Source organism: Coffea arabica, chromosome 6c (genome assembly GCF_036785885.1).
Source record: "Coffea arabica cultivar ET-39 chromosome 6c, Coffea Arabica ET-39 HiFi, whole genome shotgun sequence".
Lineage (NCBI taxonomy): Eukaryota > Viridiplantae > Streptophyta > Magnoliopsida > Gentianales > Rubiaceae > Coffea > Coffea arabica.
The window spans coordinates 54546613-54566746 of record NC_092320.1 but is presented as its reverse complement, the minus strand read 5'-3'; positions in this window follow the sequence as shown (position 1 = coordinate 54566746).

Here is a 20134-nt window from a genome sequence, read left to right as displayed (position 1 = left end):
TGTGATGGTTCTTGATAAACAAGGTTAACTTTCGAAGAGAAATTAGATATTAGAGTTTTCCATATTGTAGACACCAATTTTCCACCATTTTATTTTTTTTTTTGAATCTGGATCAGTAAATTGATAATCTTGAATTTCAAAAAAATTACCTTTTTTTTGAGCCAAAATGGCCATTTTGATCCTTTATCTTTTGGGTTTTGATCAATTTATTCCCTTATCTATCATCGCGACTATTCTAGTCCCTTTTGCAAAAGAATACCAATTTAGGACCTTCAATAGAATATAAAAATTTTTAACAGACTTAGTCAAGTACACGGCATTTGCACTGTTAGAAATGATGATTTTGATCCATTATCTTCAGGGTGATGGTCAGTTTTACTCGTTATATGTCCATCCCATTTTTCTAATTGCTTATTAAAAGTCTAATATTGACTTTTTTTTTGTGAAAATGTGAGTTTAAATTACTGAAAGAACAGACTTGGATGCGATTGTGAAGATAATGGATCAAAACAATCATTTGTAACAATTCACATGCCTCACACTTGACTAGTTTGGTTATAAATTCTCAATTTTTCATTTGAGATCCTAAATTGGCTTTTCTTTATGAAGATAAAGGAATAAAATGGTTAGGCTGGTAGATAAGGAATTAAATTGGCCAAAATCCAAAATATGAAACACCAAAATGGTCATTTTCCTTTTATTTTATGTCTTGGGTATCAAGTTTTATATTCCATGTGGATTAGGTGTTTTTGAGAGAATTTTAAAAAATTTTACTATAACAGTATATGTAAAAAAAAACTTTTACTGTAAATGGGGTTAGGGTATTTTTGGGCACATTTTTGAGGATATTTTTTGAAATATTTTAGAATTTAAAAATTTTTTAGAATATTTTTTGAAAATTAAAAATGACCCCACCTACTACCGCCACCACTGCCTCTCTCTCTTTCTTCCTCTCTTCCTCCTATTTTCCTCTTTCTCCCTTCCCCTTCTTTCTCTTCCACTCTCCTTCCCTCCCCTTCCTCTTCCTCTGTCCATCCCTTCCTTCCTTTTCCTTCCATTCTCTTCCCTTCCCCTGTTGGAACCCCCTTCCGTTTCCCTTTTCTCCTTTCTGGTCACGATCAGAGGTCAAATCTATTTGTGACACCACCAGAGAAAGGTCACAACCAGAGGGTCGTGCCCAAAATTCCCTCTGGCAAACCCTTTAGTCGCAACCAAAAAAGGAAAAGAAGATGGAGAGGGAGAGAAGGGGGTTTGAGGGAGGGGAATGGAAAGGAAGGAAAGGGAGTGGATTGGAGTGAGTAAAAGGAAAGAGGGCAAGGGAAGAAGAGGGAGGCGGAGGAAGGAGGCAGAAGAAGGAGAAAAAAGAAGATGGAGAAAAGAGAAGGAGGAAGGAGTTGGTGGCAGTGGTAGGTAATGGTGGTGGTGAGTGGTAGTGATGTGTGATGGGTGGAATAAGAAAGAGGGTATGAATTTATTTATTTATTTATCTTTTAGGTGTATTCAAAATTGTGTATTTTTGGAGTTCTAACTATAAACGCCACAAATAAAAACAGTTTTTGAAAAGAAGACATATCTATAAGGAGTCTTAGAGCAACTCCAATGGCGTTTCATGAGATATGATACATCCCATAACACGGACTCAATACATGCATCGTCAGAATGATACGTGTAAATGCTGCTGAAAAAGAGGAAATAGTGGGCCCTTTTTTTTGCAACGGATAAATTTGTTTAAATTATGTTATTATGTTATTATTTGTATTTTAGTTGATTTAAATTATGTAATATTATGTTATGGAGTTCAATTAATTACATAAAGAATTATTAATTAAGTATGGATTATTATGATATTTTCACATTTGAGGTATCACATATTTGTTTAATAATTACATAATTATTTTTCAAAAAATAACAATATATTATTTTTTGAGAGATATAAAAAGATATATTGTTCAAAATCAGAATTAATAATATTATTTTTTAGAAAATAAAAATCCAAAAGGTAAAAAATTTAATGAAAGTTAATAATTTATTTTTTAAAAATAATGAATTACTTTATTTATTTATGGGATATGAGTCGTGCATTATCAAAATAATTGTTTGATTTGATTGTGGACCCATACTATTATACCATATGGAGTATAATCCATTATGAGTAAGAGCATAATAAAAAAGGAGATAGTGAAATGTTAATATGGCATATGGATTACAAGAGTATAATCCACTGTGGATGCTCTAATCACTTCTATCAAAAACTCAATCAAGTTCAAAAACCTTTTCTAACGATCAAGATTAAACCTTACATGATACCCTCACACAACAAAAAAAGTTCTCTTGTCACCAAGAGTCCACTTTCTCCCTCTCAAGAGTCGAGCTTGTCCTCCTATGGAAGTTCACATGATACCTTACATGTGGAAGTTCAAACTTTTCAAAAACTCACACTTTGAAAATCTGAACCCTTGCCTGCCCAAACTCTCAAATATGAAGCTCATGATAAAAATTAAGAAAGCATTTAAAGTGCTGGATCTTGTAGTGCTCATATCTGACCTTCATCATGACACGTTTATCACTCATGAGCAAAAGGAACTATAGTGCAGCTTTTAAAAGGATCAAATAACAAGCTTATTGGTGACTTGAACTATAACTTTCCACTCGATTTTATCAGTGCTAGTGACAGGTATGGAGGAAGCTTATTTCACTACTGAATCTTGTTGAAAGCTATAGGAAGTTGTTTGTTTTTATCTCTTTTCTGTCAACCTTTGCTTTAGTTATCTAGCATAGTACTATGCTCTATTTGAGAAGGTGTGGTTTTCACCTCCCCTTCAAATCCTCTAGTTAAATTCTCTTAGTTTAGTTAATAACTATGTGTGGTATACTGGTATATCTCTGTGGTTCACCATGGCAGAAGAGCTAGCAGATATTATGCAAAAATTCGCCCTTTCTGAAAACGAGCTAGCACGCCAGATATGGAAGTGGATGATAGAGAAAGAATTCTAGAAAGAGGGCCTTGGATAATTGATAGTGAAGTTCTAGTGATGGAAGAGTGGTATGAAGGCATAGAAGAGGATGAAAGTGCTTTCATGACAGCCCCTTTATGGGTACAGGCATGGAACCTGACAGTGCACTAGATCTCCAAAGAAGTGGGGTGGAAATTAGGCCCAGTCTTTAAGGAAGTTAAGGAGGTAATAGTTCCTCAGGTGAGAGGAAAAGAAGGAAGGCATCTGAAGCTATTGATACTAGTAGATATATCAGCACCATTACTAAGAGGCACTACCATTAAGATGAAAGAATCAATGAAATGGATCAGTTTTAAATATGAAAGATGCCCAGGTTTCTGCTATAGATGTGGAGTAATAGGCCACAGTGAGAGGAACTGCAAGGCTACCATCACAATGGAGAAAGGATTTTAAACTAACCAATATGGACCTTGGCTTAGAGCAAACTAGGGAAAAGGATCACTACAAAAGGAGCAGAATACAGGGAAAGGAAGGCAAGATAAGGTTTTCTAGGGATTTAGAGATGGGTGGCTGGTACCAAAATAGACATCCAATTCAGCTCTAGTAAACGGACAAGATAAAGCTAGAGGCAGTGAGGTTGGTGGAGCTAGAATAGAAGGAAGGCGAATAAGAAAGGTAAATGAAGGCACTAGCTCAATGAAACCCCAAAAAGTAAGAATCTCAATATGGAAAACTTGAACATTGGTGGAAAGAAAACATGTTCAAATTCAGGACAGGACAAGACACCCTGCAACACCCCTGTGATAGTAATTGAGATACAAGAGGAACAAATGCAAGAGGAAAAAGGGAATATTAGCCAGCAGACAGAGGTTGGGAGTGAAGTTAATAATGTTGCAGAAATAGAAGAGGCGATACAAGTGGAGGAAGCAAGCCAAGAGAAGAAGCAAGAAGCTATTTAGAAAATGAATAAGAGGATAACAAGGCAACTCAAATCACTTATCATCAAGAGACTTCCTTTGAGTGAAATAGATGGTAATGTTAGGAAACCAGAACTAAGGGGGAAGAGAAAGAGTAACCAAACTGACATTGAGATGTTGGATGTGGTGATTAGTGATCTGGAGCCAAAAAGAAACAAGATGACAGATTCTTCACGAAACAGTTTACAGATCAAGGGAAGGAAAGAGATTAGCCTTACCCGGTCTCCACATTCCTAATGAAAGTATTGGTGTGGAATTGTCAAGGAGCAGGGAGCCCCTTGATAATTCTCCAATTGATGAAAACTTGCAACCTCCTCTCCCCTAGTATGTTTTTTTTATGTGAAACTACGAATAGTGAAATGGTCATGAAAAATGTGTCGAAAAAGTTGCACTTTGAGAATAGTACTGTGGTGAAGTCTATGAATAGATCCGGAGGAATGGCCTTAATGTGGAACCAAGATGTTAAAGTTATTAAGGTACTCAAGATAGCTTTTCACTATGGAAGCTCATTTAGTAGATCAAAACAGACAGATTGATTGGTGGTTTATTGGTATCTATGCTAGCTGTGAATCTCATATAAGAAGGAATCAATGGAAAGTGGTGAAGGAGAGAAAGAGACTATGAGGGATTAGATGGATTATAGTTGGGGATTTTAATGACATTGTCTCTAATGAGAAGAAATGGGAAGGAAGAATGAGGGAGAAGTGGACATTCAAGGACTTTATGGAGTTCATCACTGATAATGAACTTATGGATGTTGGCTTTGATGGGAATCCTTGGACTTGGTGTAATAACTGGGATAATGGATGGGAAGTAAAACAGAGATTGGATCAATTATGTAGCACTACATGGTTCCAAAGCTATGATAAGACAAGATATATCCATTTAGACAATTACAGCTTTGATCATTGTATAATCTTGGTGGACAACGATTCTGAGGAAAAAAAAGGAAGAGAAATTTCATTTTTGACAAGAGGTGGCTGCAAAGAGAAGGAATTGAGCAGGTCATTGCAGAAGCCTGGGAGCTGGAGATAGCAGGATCCAACATGTATAGGGTCACCAAAAAATTCTCACAATGCAGGGTGACACTATTAAAATGGAGGAATAGTTTCCAAGGAAATTCTAGGAAGGAAATCAACAATATAAAAGCCAGATGGAGAACCTCAAGCAACTTTCTCAGCACAGTAAGGAAGAAATGAATGAGTTGAAGCAACAACTAAGAGAGCTTACTCAGAGGAGGAAAAATACTGGTGTCAAAAATCAAGAATCTCTTGGCTAAGAGGAGGAGATAAGAATACTCAGTTCTTTCATGCGAATGTGAAAGGGAAAAGGAAGAGAAACAGAATGATGAACATTCAAAGAGAATATGGGTTATGGACAACTAATGAACAGGATCTGGGGGAGGAGGTGGTTGAGTATTATCAACAGTTATTTTTTAGTCAGGGAGAGGTGAACCTAGAAGAAATATTGAATAGTATATCACACACAATTAGTGACCAAATGAATGAGAACTTGACTAGATCAATAACTGAGGAGGTGATAAAAACTGCATTATTCTCCATGAATCCTAACAAATCTCCTAGTCTTGATGGGACGACACCCTCCCCCCATTTTTTCAAAAATTCTGGAATATTGTCAAATCTGATATTGTTCAGGACATCAAAAGCTTTTTTTCCTCAAGATTCATGCTCAAATCTATCAATCACAATAAAATTTCCTTGATCCCAAAAATTGAAGTGCCTTTCAATTTTAAACACTATAGACCTATAAGCTTATGCAATGTGGTGTACAAAATAAACTCAAAGAGTTTTGGACCACTGCATTAGCAAAAACCATGCTGCCTTTGTTCCTGGAAGGTAAATCATTGACAATGTCATAATTTCTCATGAGTATCTTCCGCTCTATTTGGATTGGCTAATTTTTCAAAAACTAGTTTTTCAAATACAATGTTACAATAATACACAAACAAAAATAACTCAAAAAATATATCATCCATACAATATATCAAAAACATCTCACAAATATACACAAAAAATTAAAAAAATAAATTCTACAATCTATCACCACCACCCATCACCGACACCACCCCCTTTCTCTTCCTCCTCCCTCTCCTTCCCTCTTACTCTTCCCCTCCCCTCCCCTTCCCCCCACCCCGACCCTCACCTCCCCCCTCTCAATCTTGTCAAGACTAGAGGCCGCGATCTGGTGACGGCCAAATAGCAATTAGAAGGTCCCTAAAATATATTAATTTTAGAAATTACTCCAAAATATATTCCAAATAGCCTTTCAAAAACATCAAAAAAATATATTTACATAAAAGTTTTTCATATACACTGCTATAATAAAATATTTTTAAAACACTTCTAAAAATAACTAATCCAAATAGAACTCCATTTTTTGAAAATAAAAGACAAGGCCTAGTAGGAAATATGACTTTAAAGTTGGACATGTCAAAAGCATATGATAGGATGAGGTGGAGTTTTCTAAAAGCCATAATGCAGAAGATGGGCTTTTCTGAGACATGGATAAATTGAATTTGAAAATGCATCTCTACTGTCTCATACTCCTTCAAAGTCAATGGCGAACAGTAAGGTTATGTTATTCCTAAAAGTAGCATTAGACAGGGAGACCCTCTCTCCCCCTAATTGTTTTTGCTGTGCTCAGAAGGTCTCTCCAACCTTTTGAAAAGAGCTCAGGAGGATAAATCGATATAAGGGATTAGGATAAGTAGAAGGGGACCATCTATAAGCCATTTGTTCTTTGCAGATGACACTCTAATCTTCTGCAAAGCTGACTTGACTCAAGCTGAGGAACTCATGAGAATCCTGGAAGAATATGGAAGAGGATCTGGATAGGTGATTAACTTTGAGAAATCCTTAGTTTTCTTTTGCAAAAAATGTCACTGAGGATAAGCATGAAGAATGGTGCAACAAGCTTGGGAGTATACAGAGAGTGAGTCAAGGAAAGTACCTAGGATTACCAATAGTTATCACTAGATCAAAGGAACATGTTTTTGGGTTCATTAGGAACAACTGTCAGAAAAGAATAGGAAATTGGAAAAATAAGTTGCTGAGTGCTATAGGAAAGGAAATTTTTCTAAAAGCCATCACAATGGCTCCACTAACATATGCAATCTCCTGTTTTAGATTGCCATGTAGACTATGTAAGGAAATAAGCTCCATGTGAGAACCCATAATTTTCATTTTCTAGATTTCTCGTATTTTTATGGCTTGTTTTCTACATTTTCGTGATTAGAAAATTTTTTAGATAATTTTAAGGAGCAGATATAATTTTTAGATGCTTTTTCTAGTATCGAATGGATTTTGAGAAATAAAGAGCGTATACCGGACGTGGGACCCACTAGTGCGAAAAGTTCGGAAAAATTCGACCAACTAGGTTAAGTTTTAGATACTGGAGTTAATTTATCGGGTGTTAAGAGATAAGTAGAGGTTGCAATTTGGATTGATATGAAAGAGACAAGTTAGGTAGGTATTTAATAAAAAGGTGACAAGTGTCACTTGGCTATTGGTTGAACCATTTGACTACTATTGCATGTCTTACCAATTGACTTAAATATCTTAAAAATTCACCAAAAATCCCTCATTCTTCTCTTCCTCTTGGCTGAATCTCTTAAGCAAGGAAAGAAAGAAAACTCTTGAAGATTTTGGCTTCCATCTTGCTTCAATCAACTTACTCAACCATCCAACCTTGATTTTGCTCCATAAAACCACTTAAGGAAGTGTTGGTGAGTTGTTGCGTGGAATTATTTGGAAAGCTAAGGTGACCAATAGTTCTTTCTCTCTCTTGTTTTAAGGTAAGTTGTAAAGAACCACTCTCCTCCTTTAATTGATGCTTAAATCATGCTTAGTGGTAGTAGAAGATGCAAGTTTATGGATTAATTCTTGATTTGTGGTTGAAATGATCAAGTTTTATTATTTTTGGGGATTTTTCTGTTTTAATATAAGCATGATTGTGTGGCTATCTATGATGATTGGAAATGGTTTATAATGACTTAAGGAGGTGGGAAAAGTGATTAATTGCAACCAATTTCTGGTTTGGAAGAAATTTCAGAAAACTAGGGTTCTTGAGGGAGCATTCTGTCCGAAATTTTAGGTCCTAGATAGAGGCCGAATTGGCCTTGGCTTAAAACATGAAAGTTGTAGGGAATGACATTTTATAGGTGCCTACAAAATTTCAGGTCAATCGGAGTACTGTAGAATGACATAAGTCGAAATTATTATTGCTATTCTGGTTTTACCCGAATTGGAGAATTGCGCCTGTAATTGGTTGTTTTGGCTGGAATTGCTTCCGAATTAGTTATTGAGGCCTTCTGATGAAATTTTGCCCTATTTCTTAGCTTTCAGTTGGTTTTGGAATTTCCAGATTTGGACTTGTAGAGCCTGAGTTATGATGTTTCTGCTAGAATGCGTTTCGGTGAATCTGTTTTACGTTTTTGATGTAGTATCTTGCATTTTTGACCTATTTGCACTCAAAACTGGGTTGAATGACCTTCTGTGATGTTGTAGCCCTGTCTTTTAGTTTTGAGATGGTGGGTCTTGCACCCTCATCCGATAATCGTAGTGAAATTGGTGCCATTACCACAAAATGAGGACAAAAACTGTTTTTTCAGGGCCAAAGTTAATTGCATTTCCGAATTTTCTGGTTTTCTCTAATGTTTGTATATGCTTAGGGAACCCTGTTTTGGTAGTAGATAGAATTGGTTTATGACTTATAATCGAGTATTATTGTGGTTATTTGAATAGTTTAGGGCTTGACTTTCATATCCGGACATTTCTTAGTTAAATTTTGTACTTGAATCCCATTAAACCTAGTGAACGGCTTTTGGGAATGAGATTCTTTTGTACGTGATGTTGGGACTGATTTGAGGATATAATGAAGCCATGATGGCTGAAAAATAGGTAAAAACAAGGGATATCTTGCCGAAATTTTTCTTGAGGGCTAGTTGGATTTACTTGTGATTTGAACGAAGGGCTTTTGGGTTGTTTGAGCCTAGGTCTTCATGTTACCTTTTCGTTACCAAAAATCATGTTTTGCACCTTGCTTTAGTAATTATTTGGCGAGGCATACGACTGGTAGTCGAGCCTCACATGTGCATTCTGTATACTCAATTTTGAAAGTGGAACCTTCAATTGTTTTCCTTGGATTATTTTAGGGTTTATTGGTGATTAAAGCTCTCTTTTGGGAGGTATCTGCATTGACCCTGGTGAGTGTACTACTCACTTGTGTGCTATTATATGGCTTTGATATTTGAACTTGAGATGTTGAATGTTAATTGATTGAAGTGAGAGTGTACTTTATCACTCTCACTTATTGTTTCGCATGTAATTGAAAAGTTATTGGAATGTTATATGAAATATTATATGAAATGAAATACATGACTTGGTGTCGATCGGACGAGTATCCAACGACTACAAATGTTATCATTGATCTCAACCCCATTGGCAGTTGATTGAATCGAGCCGGCAAGGGTTTGGTCGTGACAATTAATGAGCCTTGGGTAAAGTTATAAGGAATCTTGTAGTATGAGAGACTCTCGATTCCGGTATACTCGAGTAATACCACAATGCAAGTGTTTGGAGTGCGGGCCCGGTAGGGGGATGTTAGGTGGAAGGATTGGGAGAGAAGTGGAGTCTACGGTTGGTTACTTTTGAATATTGACGGAGAGTCAATGACGTCCGATCAAGAAATGCAAACGAGGAAAGGGCTCTTGAGAGCCATCTGTATCCTTTTATCACCATATTTGAAGTGTGCCTTTGCTTATTTTTACTAAATTGAATGAAAGCTTGATGCTTATATGCACTTGGATGCGTAAGTGATAGTATCTCACTGGACAATTAGCTCACACTGTTCTTTTGTTTTCCTTACAGGAATATGACTCTTTTTGGAATGAATCTTGATAGATGGTTGCCGAATGAACTAGATGTATATTTCTTTTGTATTGTATATGAAGGGAAACCCTAAATGTATCTTTAGGGCCGATTTCACTTTCAATTTGGCAAACCGTGTATATATTCACTTTTGAAAACTTTTGTATGCTACTTTGGGTTGTAATTGCTCAAATTCCATATGTGAATGTTTACTTGATAGTTGGTTGGGTTCTGACGGGTCGGTTACTATTCATGGCCGACTCCGAATTTCATTTTTTATTTTGGGTTATTTTGCCCTTTTGCCTTGTTTACGCGCGTTATAAGTTCCGGAACAAAATAGATCGCTCTAAACTGCACCGTTAGTCCTGGCGAGAGCTGGGCAGGCAGTCCGCTAACATCTTTGGTTCGCCTTAGGGGAAGGTGGGGCTGTCACACTCCATGATGGCTAAATTCTGGTGGGGAGAAAAAAATGGAAAAAGTAGAATGCATTGGTGCTCTTGGCAAAAATTAACTAGGGACCAGAACAGCGGTGGATTGGGGTTTAAGGACATGCAAAATTTCAACAAGACCATACTTGGCAAGCAGATCTGGAGGTTAATAACATACCCAAACCCGCCAGTAAGTAGAATCTTAAAGCCTAAGTACTACCCAAAAGATTCTATATTCAGGAGCAGAGTACCTAAAACAGCTTCATGGGTGTGGCAAAGCTTCATGTCTGTAAGTAAGGGTGCAAACGAGTTGACTTGACTTTTGACCTAATCGAGCCGAACCTCTAGTTAATTTTTTGAAACTCGAACTCGAGCTCGAGTTCGACGAGTTCAAAATATTTTTAGCTCGAGTTCGAACTCGATTCAAATTAAAAAATAAATAAAATAATTATATTTATTTTTAAAAATAAATAAAATAATTATTTTATTTTTAAAAATAAATTTATTTTTAAAAATGAATAAAATAATAAATTTTCTTAACAAATAATAAAATATTATGGATATATATATAATTTTACTATTAAAAAAAAATATATATATATATAATCGAGCTCACGAGCCAACGATCTTAATGTTTTTGAGTTCAAGCTCGATATTAACCGAATTCGAGTCGAGCTCATATTTGAGCCGCTCGCGAGCTGATTTGTGAACAACCATATCTGTAAGGGAGGGTAGAGAATGGCATAAGGAGGAAAATTGGGAATGACAAGAGTACTCGAATTTGGAATGATAGTTGGATACCAAATAACCACAATGGCAAACCAACAACAAGGAAGCCTCACAATTGCAACCTCCAAAGAGTGGAAGTTTTGATCATTAACTTCAGATGGAATAAACCTCTAGTGTTTGGAATGTTCAACAACAAGGATGCCACATAAATCCTAAAAATCCCAATTAGCTTATCTGGTAGAGAAGATGGTAGCTTCTAGACATTAAGTAGCAATGGTCAGTATTCTGTGAGATTAACTTACAAAGCTTTGAGCAAGGAAGAATGAGTAAATCAAATGAGAAACACTGAAAGAGAGGAAGCAAGTACAGCTAGTCATAGCGAAAAGGAATAGGAGCAGTTGTGGAAATTAGACATGAAAAGCAAATTAATGACGTTCATATGGAGGTACTTGAATAATGCATTGCCTATGAATGAGCTCATATACATCAATAGAAAGGAGAAGCCAATATGTAAAAGTTGTGGAGAAGATATGGAAACTGTGGAGCACATGTTTTTCTTTTGCAACAGAGCACAATAAGTTTGGAGAATGGCACCATTGCAGTGGGAAGGTTTAACATACTGCAAAGGAAAACTTTAGTAGATAGTGGAATAGCCTATTGGAAGGTAAGTGTAGGAATGGAAGGACTGATCATATAGTACTCAAAGTTAACATTCTCTGGCAACTGTGGAAGGCAAGGATCGACAATGTTTTTAATGGTAAACACTATCATCCTTTTCAACTTGTACAAAAAAGCTTGATTCCAATGGTTAGAGTTTGTAGAAGCTCAGGAAAAGGATAAACGAGTGAGTTTCCAAGAAACAATAACACAGGAACATGATATTTAGACAAACATTGAAGATGATAGCCACATGACATAAGTGTTGAAGTCAGCTGCCAGAAGGAGAACAAAGTACTAGGAATAGGCATAGTAGGTTCGAGAGTTGGCAATATAGAAATTTGTTTGGGATCTAAAGGAATCAAGTATAGCAGAAGCTATGCTAGACTATGCACAAACTCTCAAATCAGCACTAAGTAAAGCAATGGAGAAGCATTGGCAATAAGTGAAGCTAGACTTCTCTTTACAGAAGCTACTAGATTTTTTGAAGACTAAGAAAACGAAAGATGTCAGAATTTTTGCTCAACTAGAAGATATCCATAGCTTAAAACTGTTGTTTTTGAAATGCTCATGCATTTTGTCTTCAAATGATAGTAGTATAAGGAGTAGAATGATTAGCAAATACTGTAAGGACCCGATAAATTCTTTTACATGTTTAATTTTTTATATATATAAATAAACAGGTAATATTTTAGAAATAGTATCACTTACACCATTAAATCTTGGTATTAGTTAGCATTTGATTAGTTAGCATTTGTTTAAAAAAAATGTAGAAAACATTTGCTTGAATGCATGTAAATGCCTAATATGTGCAAGAAAAAAATTTTGCATTTTCCATTTTAGTGAGAAACTAAAAGGAACTACTAGTACTTATTAGAAATCAAAATTTCCTACGAATGGCATTATCTTCTACGTGAAACCAAAAGAGGATTGAACTATCACATGTGTTTTTGGTTGCCATTAGAACCAATAATGGTATAACTTACTAGCAATTTCATTATGACTACTTATTATGTCTTCCATTAGGAATTAAAAATGCTATACCACTTACTAGCACTTTCATTATGACTACTTATTATGTCTTCCATTAGGAATTAAAAATGCTATATCACTTACTAGTACTTCTGATTGTTCTCTATGTGGAGCCTAGAGAAACCAATTCAAATTATTCTTGTCTATCACTAGTAATTAGTTAGAGTTTCTTATGCGTCATTCCAGCCTATACGTCACCACAAAAGCTCACAAAAACAATCTCTTCTTCTTCTCACTTGAACGAATCTTCTTCCTCCATTTGCCAAGGAAATTTCAGCTTCATCTTCTTTCTTTTGCTCCCTAAATCTTGCTCTAACCTACCCTATTCTCTTGGAGCATCCTTAAGCTTAGTAGGAGACTTTAAGGGGGAGAGATTCTTGGTGATTTAGAACCTGATTTCTTGTGAGGAAAGGTAATTCTCAAACCTCTTATTTTCCTTCCATCTTATGGTTAGTTTTTAGTTAGTTGTAACTAGTTAAGTTGGGTTGTTAATGGGTTCTATGAACCTTGACACTAGGTAGTGGACTTGAGGTGGCTTGATAGATAGAGACCTTGAGAATTTTGTGTGTTTATTTGCTTGTTTGTTACTTGCTTGGATGAGATATAGTATAGTTTGAGTTGGAAAAGTTGGAAAGAAAGCTAGAGGAAAGAAAGTGTATGCTATCCGATTTTTGTCTTGTTGAAGCCTTCATGTTAATTTCGAATTTTTGATGTTATTTTGATGCAATAATACTTGATACATATTGGTGGTTATGTGTATGAAATATCTCCAAAAAAGCTTTCCGTTTGGTTGTGTTAAAATAGGGTTAAAGTGAGGTTGAATTCTAGAAATTTTCTGAGCAGAAAACCACCCCAACCAGTGTTCACATTTTCTGTTATAACTCTCTGTTTGGGAGTTGAAATCGAGTGTCGTTTATGGCATCCGCAACTAGACTCTGAGAACTTTTCGTTGGTATAAAATTTGACCCCTAACTCGTTTCCTATAAGCCATAGTGAACCGGCATAGATGACTGAAATTCTTTACTGCTTGCATCCGAGAAATAGTCAAATCTGCAGTTTGTACATCAATTTTGTCTATCTTACAAAACGAATTTCATGGTAGTTCCTTCTAGTAATTTTTAGCATTTTGAATCTAATTTTCAACACCGCAAACCACAATAAATTTCGAGTTGTGTAGCTTTAGTTAACAATCAGATTCTTAAACTCTGTCAAGTATGACAGAACTAGAATTTCGTAAAAACAGGTCCTAAAAATCAATTTTCTTTGAAATGTTGTATCTTGATGTAGAAAGGTCCAAATTGAGTTCCATTTGTTGCATTTGAAAATAGATCTGGAGTTTTAAATTGTTGGTATGAATGTCATACTTAAGTGTATGGGTGGTTTGAATAAAGTCTTATGTTTTTAAAAGAGAAAAATGAGTTTTTCCAAGTAAAAAAAATGAGTTTCCAGATTTTCGGATTTCACTGACCAGTCTCAGTAAAATACTTATATCTTGGTGTAGAAAAATCCGATTGAAATATCGTCAGCGGCATTTGAAACTAGACTCATGTGCCTTTGTTCTGTAAAAGTGTCATGTTTTTCCTCCATGTGTACTACTGTCCCTGACTCCTTAAAGTAAGTTGTCCTACATGAATGTCTTGTTCCTTCAGGAAATGAATTTTTGACTTGGATCGAATATTTGGCCTACTTGTGAATTGAATATCTGAAAGGTGTCTTCTGGAATGTGGTAGTACTAAAAATCTATTTTCCAACGGTATAACTTTCATAAATTTTTTTGATTTGTGAAACTTGAGTTGCGAATTTTTAAAGTTACTATTACTATTCATCTCAGTAGATTCTTCAAGCATAGAAACGGGCTTCTGGACTTTAAAAAAATCTCAAACTTCCAACCTCTTACCTTGATTTTTTTTTTCTTTCACTATCTTGACTTCAAATGTATCTTTATTGAACTTTTCTCGATAATGTATCTCTCATTTCCATAAAGTTTTACACTTTTAACAAGTTATCTTAATTAAATCAATCAAGACTTGTACTTGGACGTTTAATTAGGAAATTTTGACAAGAAAATAATCTTTCATATTTTTCGATTTTCGTACCAAAACTCAGAGATCTATTTAACCCTCAAATTGGAGAATCTTGGATTTGACTTGACTTGAATTAATGCATTCTTAGATATTTTCAAATGCTACCCTCGTGGATTGAGTTAGTAAGTGATAATTGTCTTCAATTTGAACGCATTATCTCTTGAGTAAGGGTAGCAAGAATACTACTAGACCTTGGTTGAACACCTAGGTGATTTGTAATTGTGCATGTCTCAGTTGATCAAGAGGATCTCGAGGAGCTTGTTTGATTTTGCCTTGCTCTTGCTTTACACTCTTGATTTCGGTGAGTGTCAAGTGCATGTTCAATGCTAATATGATTGAAATGATGTTGTACAAGTACTATATGATACGTGAACTTGCCGAGACAAGGGTGTACTTTACCGCCCTCATCCTCTTTCTCTTGTGAATGAATGATAATTGTCAAATGATTATATATGACTTGCACTTATACTTGAAAATGTTTTAACTCGTGAGCATTGAGCGGCAGAATGTATCACACCCTATTTGGATGGAAGATACCGCTCATCTCGACTCAGTGCTATGAACGATTCTAAGTCGATTGGAACGTGGTTTCATCGATAAATCATGCTAGTGGGGATGTCCCAACCCATTGGCTAACCTTGTAACTCGAGCCAGCGAGGGTTTGGTCGAGAAGCCTGGTGAACCTTGAGAAATGATATAGTTTGATCTTTTGAAATCTCATTTGGTATACTCGAATAGTATCTCCACTTTATGAATGTTTGGTTCGAATCCGAGTGGGTAGTATGTTGGATAGAGGGAGTAAGTGGAGCACTACGGTTATGATACTACTTGAGTTGATGGAGAGTCAACCCAGATGGCTTGAATCGGTCGAGACGTGAAAATAGCTCTTGAGAGCTCTTGTATCCTTCCATGTGTGTTTATTTCCTACTTGTACACTTATATGAAAGTTCATGTTAAAGCTGTTTTCAACTATGCTATTTGTTTGCTTGTTTAATTTTCTTGGCCTTACTGAGCGTTAGTTTATCCCAAGTTTATTTTCCTTAACAGGTTTTGGAAGTGAAAGTTGAGAAATTTAAACTAGCAACTTTTGATCAAAACTAGTAAAATCTTGTGTATGATATTGGAAACTTCTGAAGTGTAAATTTTGTTATATTTGGGGATTTGATTTGTAATTATAAATGGTAGTTTTAGAAGTTGTGACTTGTATATTTGAAGAATTTCTTTAATTTTAAATCTATGGTTGACTTGTGGATTCCTTTTAAACTTAAATAAGTGTGTGAGTCCTGACGAGAGTTGGGCAGACGTCTCGCTTATATCCTAGGGTTTGCCTTAGAGAGAAGTGGGGGCGTCACAGTTGGTATTAGAGTCTAGGTTTGAAATAGTTTGGATAAACTTAGAGTTTTAATCTTATGAATAGTATCTGTGACAGTATGAAATATTAGAATCTAGTTTATTAAGTGTATTTGAATTTGTCTAAGTCTTAAATTGTAATTGTAGGTCATGGAAGAAAATGGTGGAAATGAGCCGTCTCCGAGGCACCGTTCCAGTAATTCATTATCGACTGGGATATAGGGGCGCTCTTTGGCGATGGAATCCTATTTGTCGAACTAGACCTTCATGTGATTGTAGGAGGATTTACTCATACCCTAATTATGTAGTACTATCGGTAGTCAAGGATCGGAGGCAATTGTCTAATGCAAATAAGATAACTCAAGAGGATAATCGAGGGTTGAGGGCGATAGTGGATGCACAGACTGTTAGGATTCATGAGCTGGGGACAAATGTACTTGAAGAGCAAAATAGAGTAGAGGCCCTGTGTGAGTAGCTTCAAGAGGCTAATCGACGACTCGCTAGGATAGTGCAAGAGATAAGGGATCAAATTGAGGGAATGATGACTAAGTGGGTGACCTTGGTTGAACAAGTAGTTGATAGCAAAATACTTGATGAGGGACAAGAGAAAACAACTCCTAGCGCTGAAGACGAGATTGAACCTACTGAAGTAGTCGAGACTTCTGGCTCTGCCAATCATTAAACTAGTAGTTTTTCTACTTTAGTAGTTTTATCAAGGATAATTGAGGTTTACTAGTACGGTTCACTTAAATTAGTGACCTTTTGATCTTTTGATTTTGCTAAGGATTTAGAAGGGATGATTCTCGCCTTAAAATCTTTTGTATTTTGTTGCATGTAATCCCATATTTTGATGCACTTGGATGCCTATGTGCTGTACTTGACATTATTGACTAGTTTTATGAACTCTTGATTTGTAGCATGACTTTTAATTGTGTAAAGAATTATGATTTTATTTCAAGTGTTTTTGTAACTTGCATATGTTTTAAAAATTTCTATGCTTAATTATTTTATTTCATTTCCTCTTTTAATTATGCATTTAGACTCTTGCTAAATGGATCGGCGAGAACGTGGACAGGGTTGTGGGCGTGGGCGTCAACAACCCCGCACTCCCGAGAGAGGTGAGGGAGCAGCGATTGGTCTGAACCAAAGTCTTAGGACGAAGGGGAGTGACCAAGTGGCTACGGCCCTTAACCGCATAACTGATGTTCTTGAACATTTGGCTGAACGTCAAGGTCCTGAGCCAGTCAACGAACCTAGAAACCAAGAGAGAGGTAAAGATAGAGCTCTGGAGCGCTTCCTGAAGTTCGTCCCACCTGCATTTTATGGAGGACCTAATCCAAAAGCTGCAGAAAATTGGTTTGAGAGAATGGTGGAGATATTTGCCGACCTGGATTATGTCGAACAGAGGCAAGTGAACTTCGCCATTTTCTAATTCGAGGGAGCGGTGCACGCATGGTGGAACGTTATTAGGATGAAATGAGAGAGAGAACAAACTCCCTGGGCTTCGGCAAACTTTGAAAGGGAGTTTAATGCCAAATTCCTTCCACCTATGATACAAGAAAAGAGAAAGGATGACTTTATTAGGTTGAACCAAGGGTTACTAAGTGTGGTCGAATACGAGAAACGGTTCACTAAACTTTCTAAATTTGCCCCTGAACTAGTGGCTATGGAGCATAAAAAGATAAGGAGATTCATTCAAGGGTTAAACGTAAAAATTCAAGAATCCCTAACAGCAGCCCAGATCACCACTTTTACAGATGTCTTGGATAAGGTACAAAAGATAGAGAATGCTAAATCTCAATCCAAAATCTTTTATGCTAGAAAGAGGGGTAACCTAAGTAATACCTCTGGACAGTCCGAGAAATCTATCCAACCCCTTCAGATAGGAAAAGGGGTTGGAGGAGTGAGAATGCCCTGAAAGCCAGGAGGAGCTCCATCAAAGGGAGTTCCGCCAAAAGGAAATCAGAGTGGGCGAGGTCAGCAAAAATGGAGTTTTCAAACTGGTCAGGCCGTGACTCCTAGTGTGAATTGTGGATATTGTGGCAAGTCTAACCACACTGAGACCGAGTGCTGGAGAAAGCAAGGAAAGTGTCTGCTTTGCGGTAGTGCAGAATATCAGATCTCGAGTTGTCCTAATGCCTCTAAGGAATGAAGAAATACTCAGGAGCTTGCTAGATCCGCTTCAAAGCAGTTGAGTGCCGGAGGGAACCGACCTAAAGTACCAGCTAGGATTTATGTTTTAGACAACCAGCAAATCTCAAACCCAACTGAAATGGTGGAAGGTACGATCCCCGTTTTTCATCGTCTAGTTAGGGTTTTAATTGATCCCGGGGCAACCCATTCATTCGAAAATCCTAATTTTATGAATGGTATAGATGCAAAGTGTAATTTCTTACCTTTTGATTTGGAAGTTAAGACTCTTACAGGGGACCAGTGCCTAATTGGTAATAAGGTTTATAAAAATTGTGAGATTTGGGTTTGTGAGAGAAAATTATTGGCGGATTTAATGAACCTAACAATTAAGGGATATGATGTGATACTCAGGATGAATTGGTTAGTTCGATATCATGCTCAATTGGATTATAAGATGAAATCAGTAGAATTGTGCATTTCAGGGGAAGTAACTTTGAAATTAGATGTAAGGGGTAAACTAGCATTGTTTGCTTTGATTTCAGGGATTCGAGTTAGGAAATTGTTGAGTAATGGAGCTAAGGGATATCTAACATTTCTTATAAATACACCTGATATAAGATGAAGATGGAAAATATGCTAGTGGTGAAGGAATTCCCCGATATCTTTCCCGAGAAATTAGAGACATTGCTTCTAGAGAGAGAGATAGTGTTTAACATTGATGTAGTTCCAGGGACAACACCTATCTCTAAGATGTCTTACAGGATGGCTCCAGCCGAATTAAAAAAGTTGAAGTTGCAGTTGCAAGATTTATTAGAAAGAAACTTTATTAGATAAAGTGATTCACCGTGGGGAGTTGTGCTCTTCGTTAAGAAGAAAGATAGAAGCTTGAGGTTATGCATAGACTATCGAGAATTAAACAATGTGACAATTAAGAACAAATATCCTTGGTCTCACATAGATGAGTTATTTGATCAGTTGTAAGGGGTTGTGGTATTTTCTAAATTGGATTTAAAACAGGGCTATTACCAATTGAGGATTTTAGAAGCAAATGTGCCTAAAATCGCTTTCAATTCGAGATATGAGCATTTTGAATTTGCAGTTATACCTTTTGGATTAACTAATGCACCAGCAGCATTTATGGACTTGATGCATCGGGTCTTTAAATTGTATTTAGATCAATTTATGGTGGTATTCATTGATGACATATTGGTATATTTTAAATCTCGAGAACATCATGAACGACACCTGAGAATAGTCTTGCAAACCCTGAGAGAGCATAAAATTTTTACTAAATTCAATAAGTGTGAGTTTTGGTTGAAAGAAATAGCCGTTCTAGGTCATATAATCTCTAATGAAAGGATTACTGTAGATCCAGCTAAGGTAGAAACTGTTTCTAAGTGGAAACAACCAGAAAATCATACGAAAATTTAGACTTTCTTAGGATTAGTGGGGTATTATCGCCGGTTTATCAAGAACTTTTTCAAGATCACGAAACCCCTAACCGAGTTGACTAATAAGCATGGCAAGTTTATATGGGATTCTAAATGCCAGAAAGGGTTTCAAGAGCTAAAGAAGTGTTTGACTGAGGCACCTGTATTAGTATTGCCGAATGGAGGTGATGGTTTCATGGTTTATACAGATGTTTTAAAGGATAGTTTAGGATGTGTGTTAATGCAAAACGGAAAAGTGATTGCGTATGCCTCCCGTAAATTGAAATCTCATGAGCAGAATTATCCGACCCATAACTTGGAGTTAGCGGCGGTAGTATTTACCTTGAAAAAGTGGAGACATTATCTATATGAGGTGACTTTCGAGATTTTAGTGATCATAAGAGTCTTAAATATTTATTCTCTCAAAAGGAATTGAATTTGAGACAACGTAGATGGGTGGAATTTTTAGAAA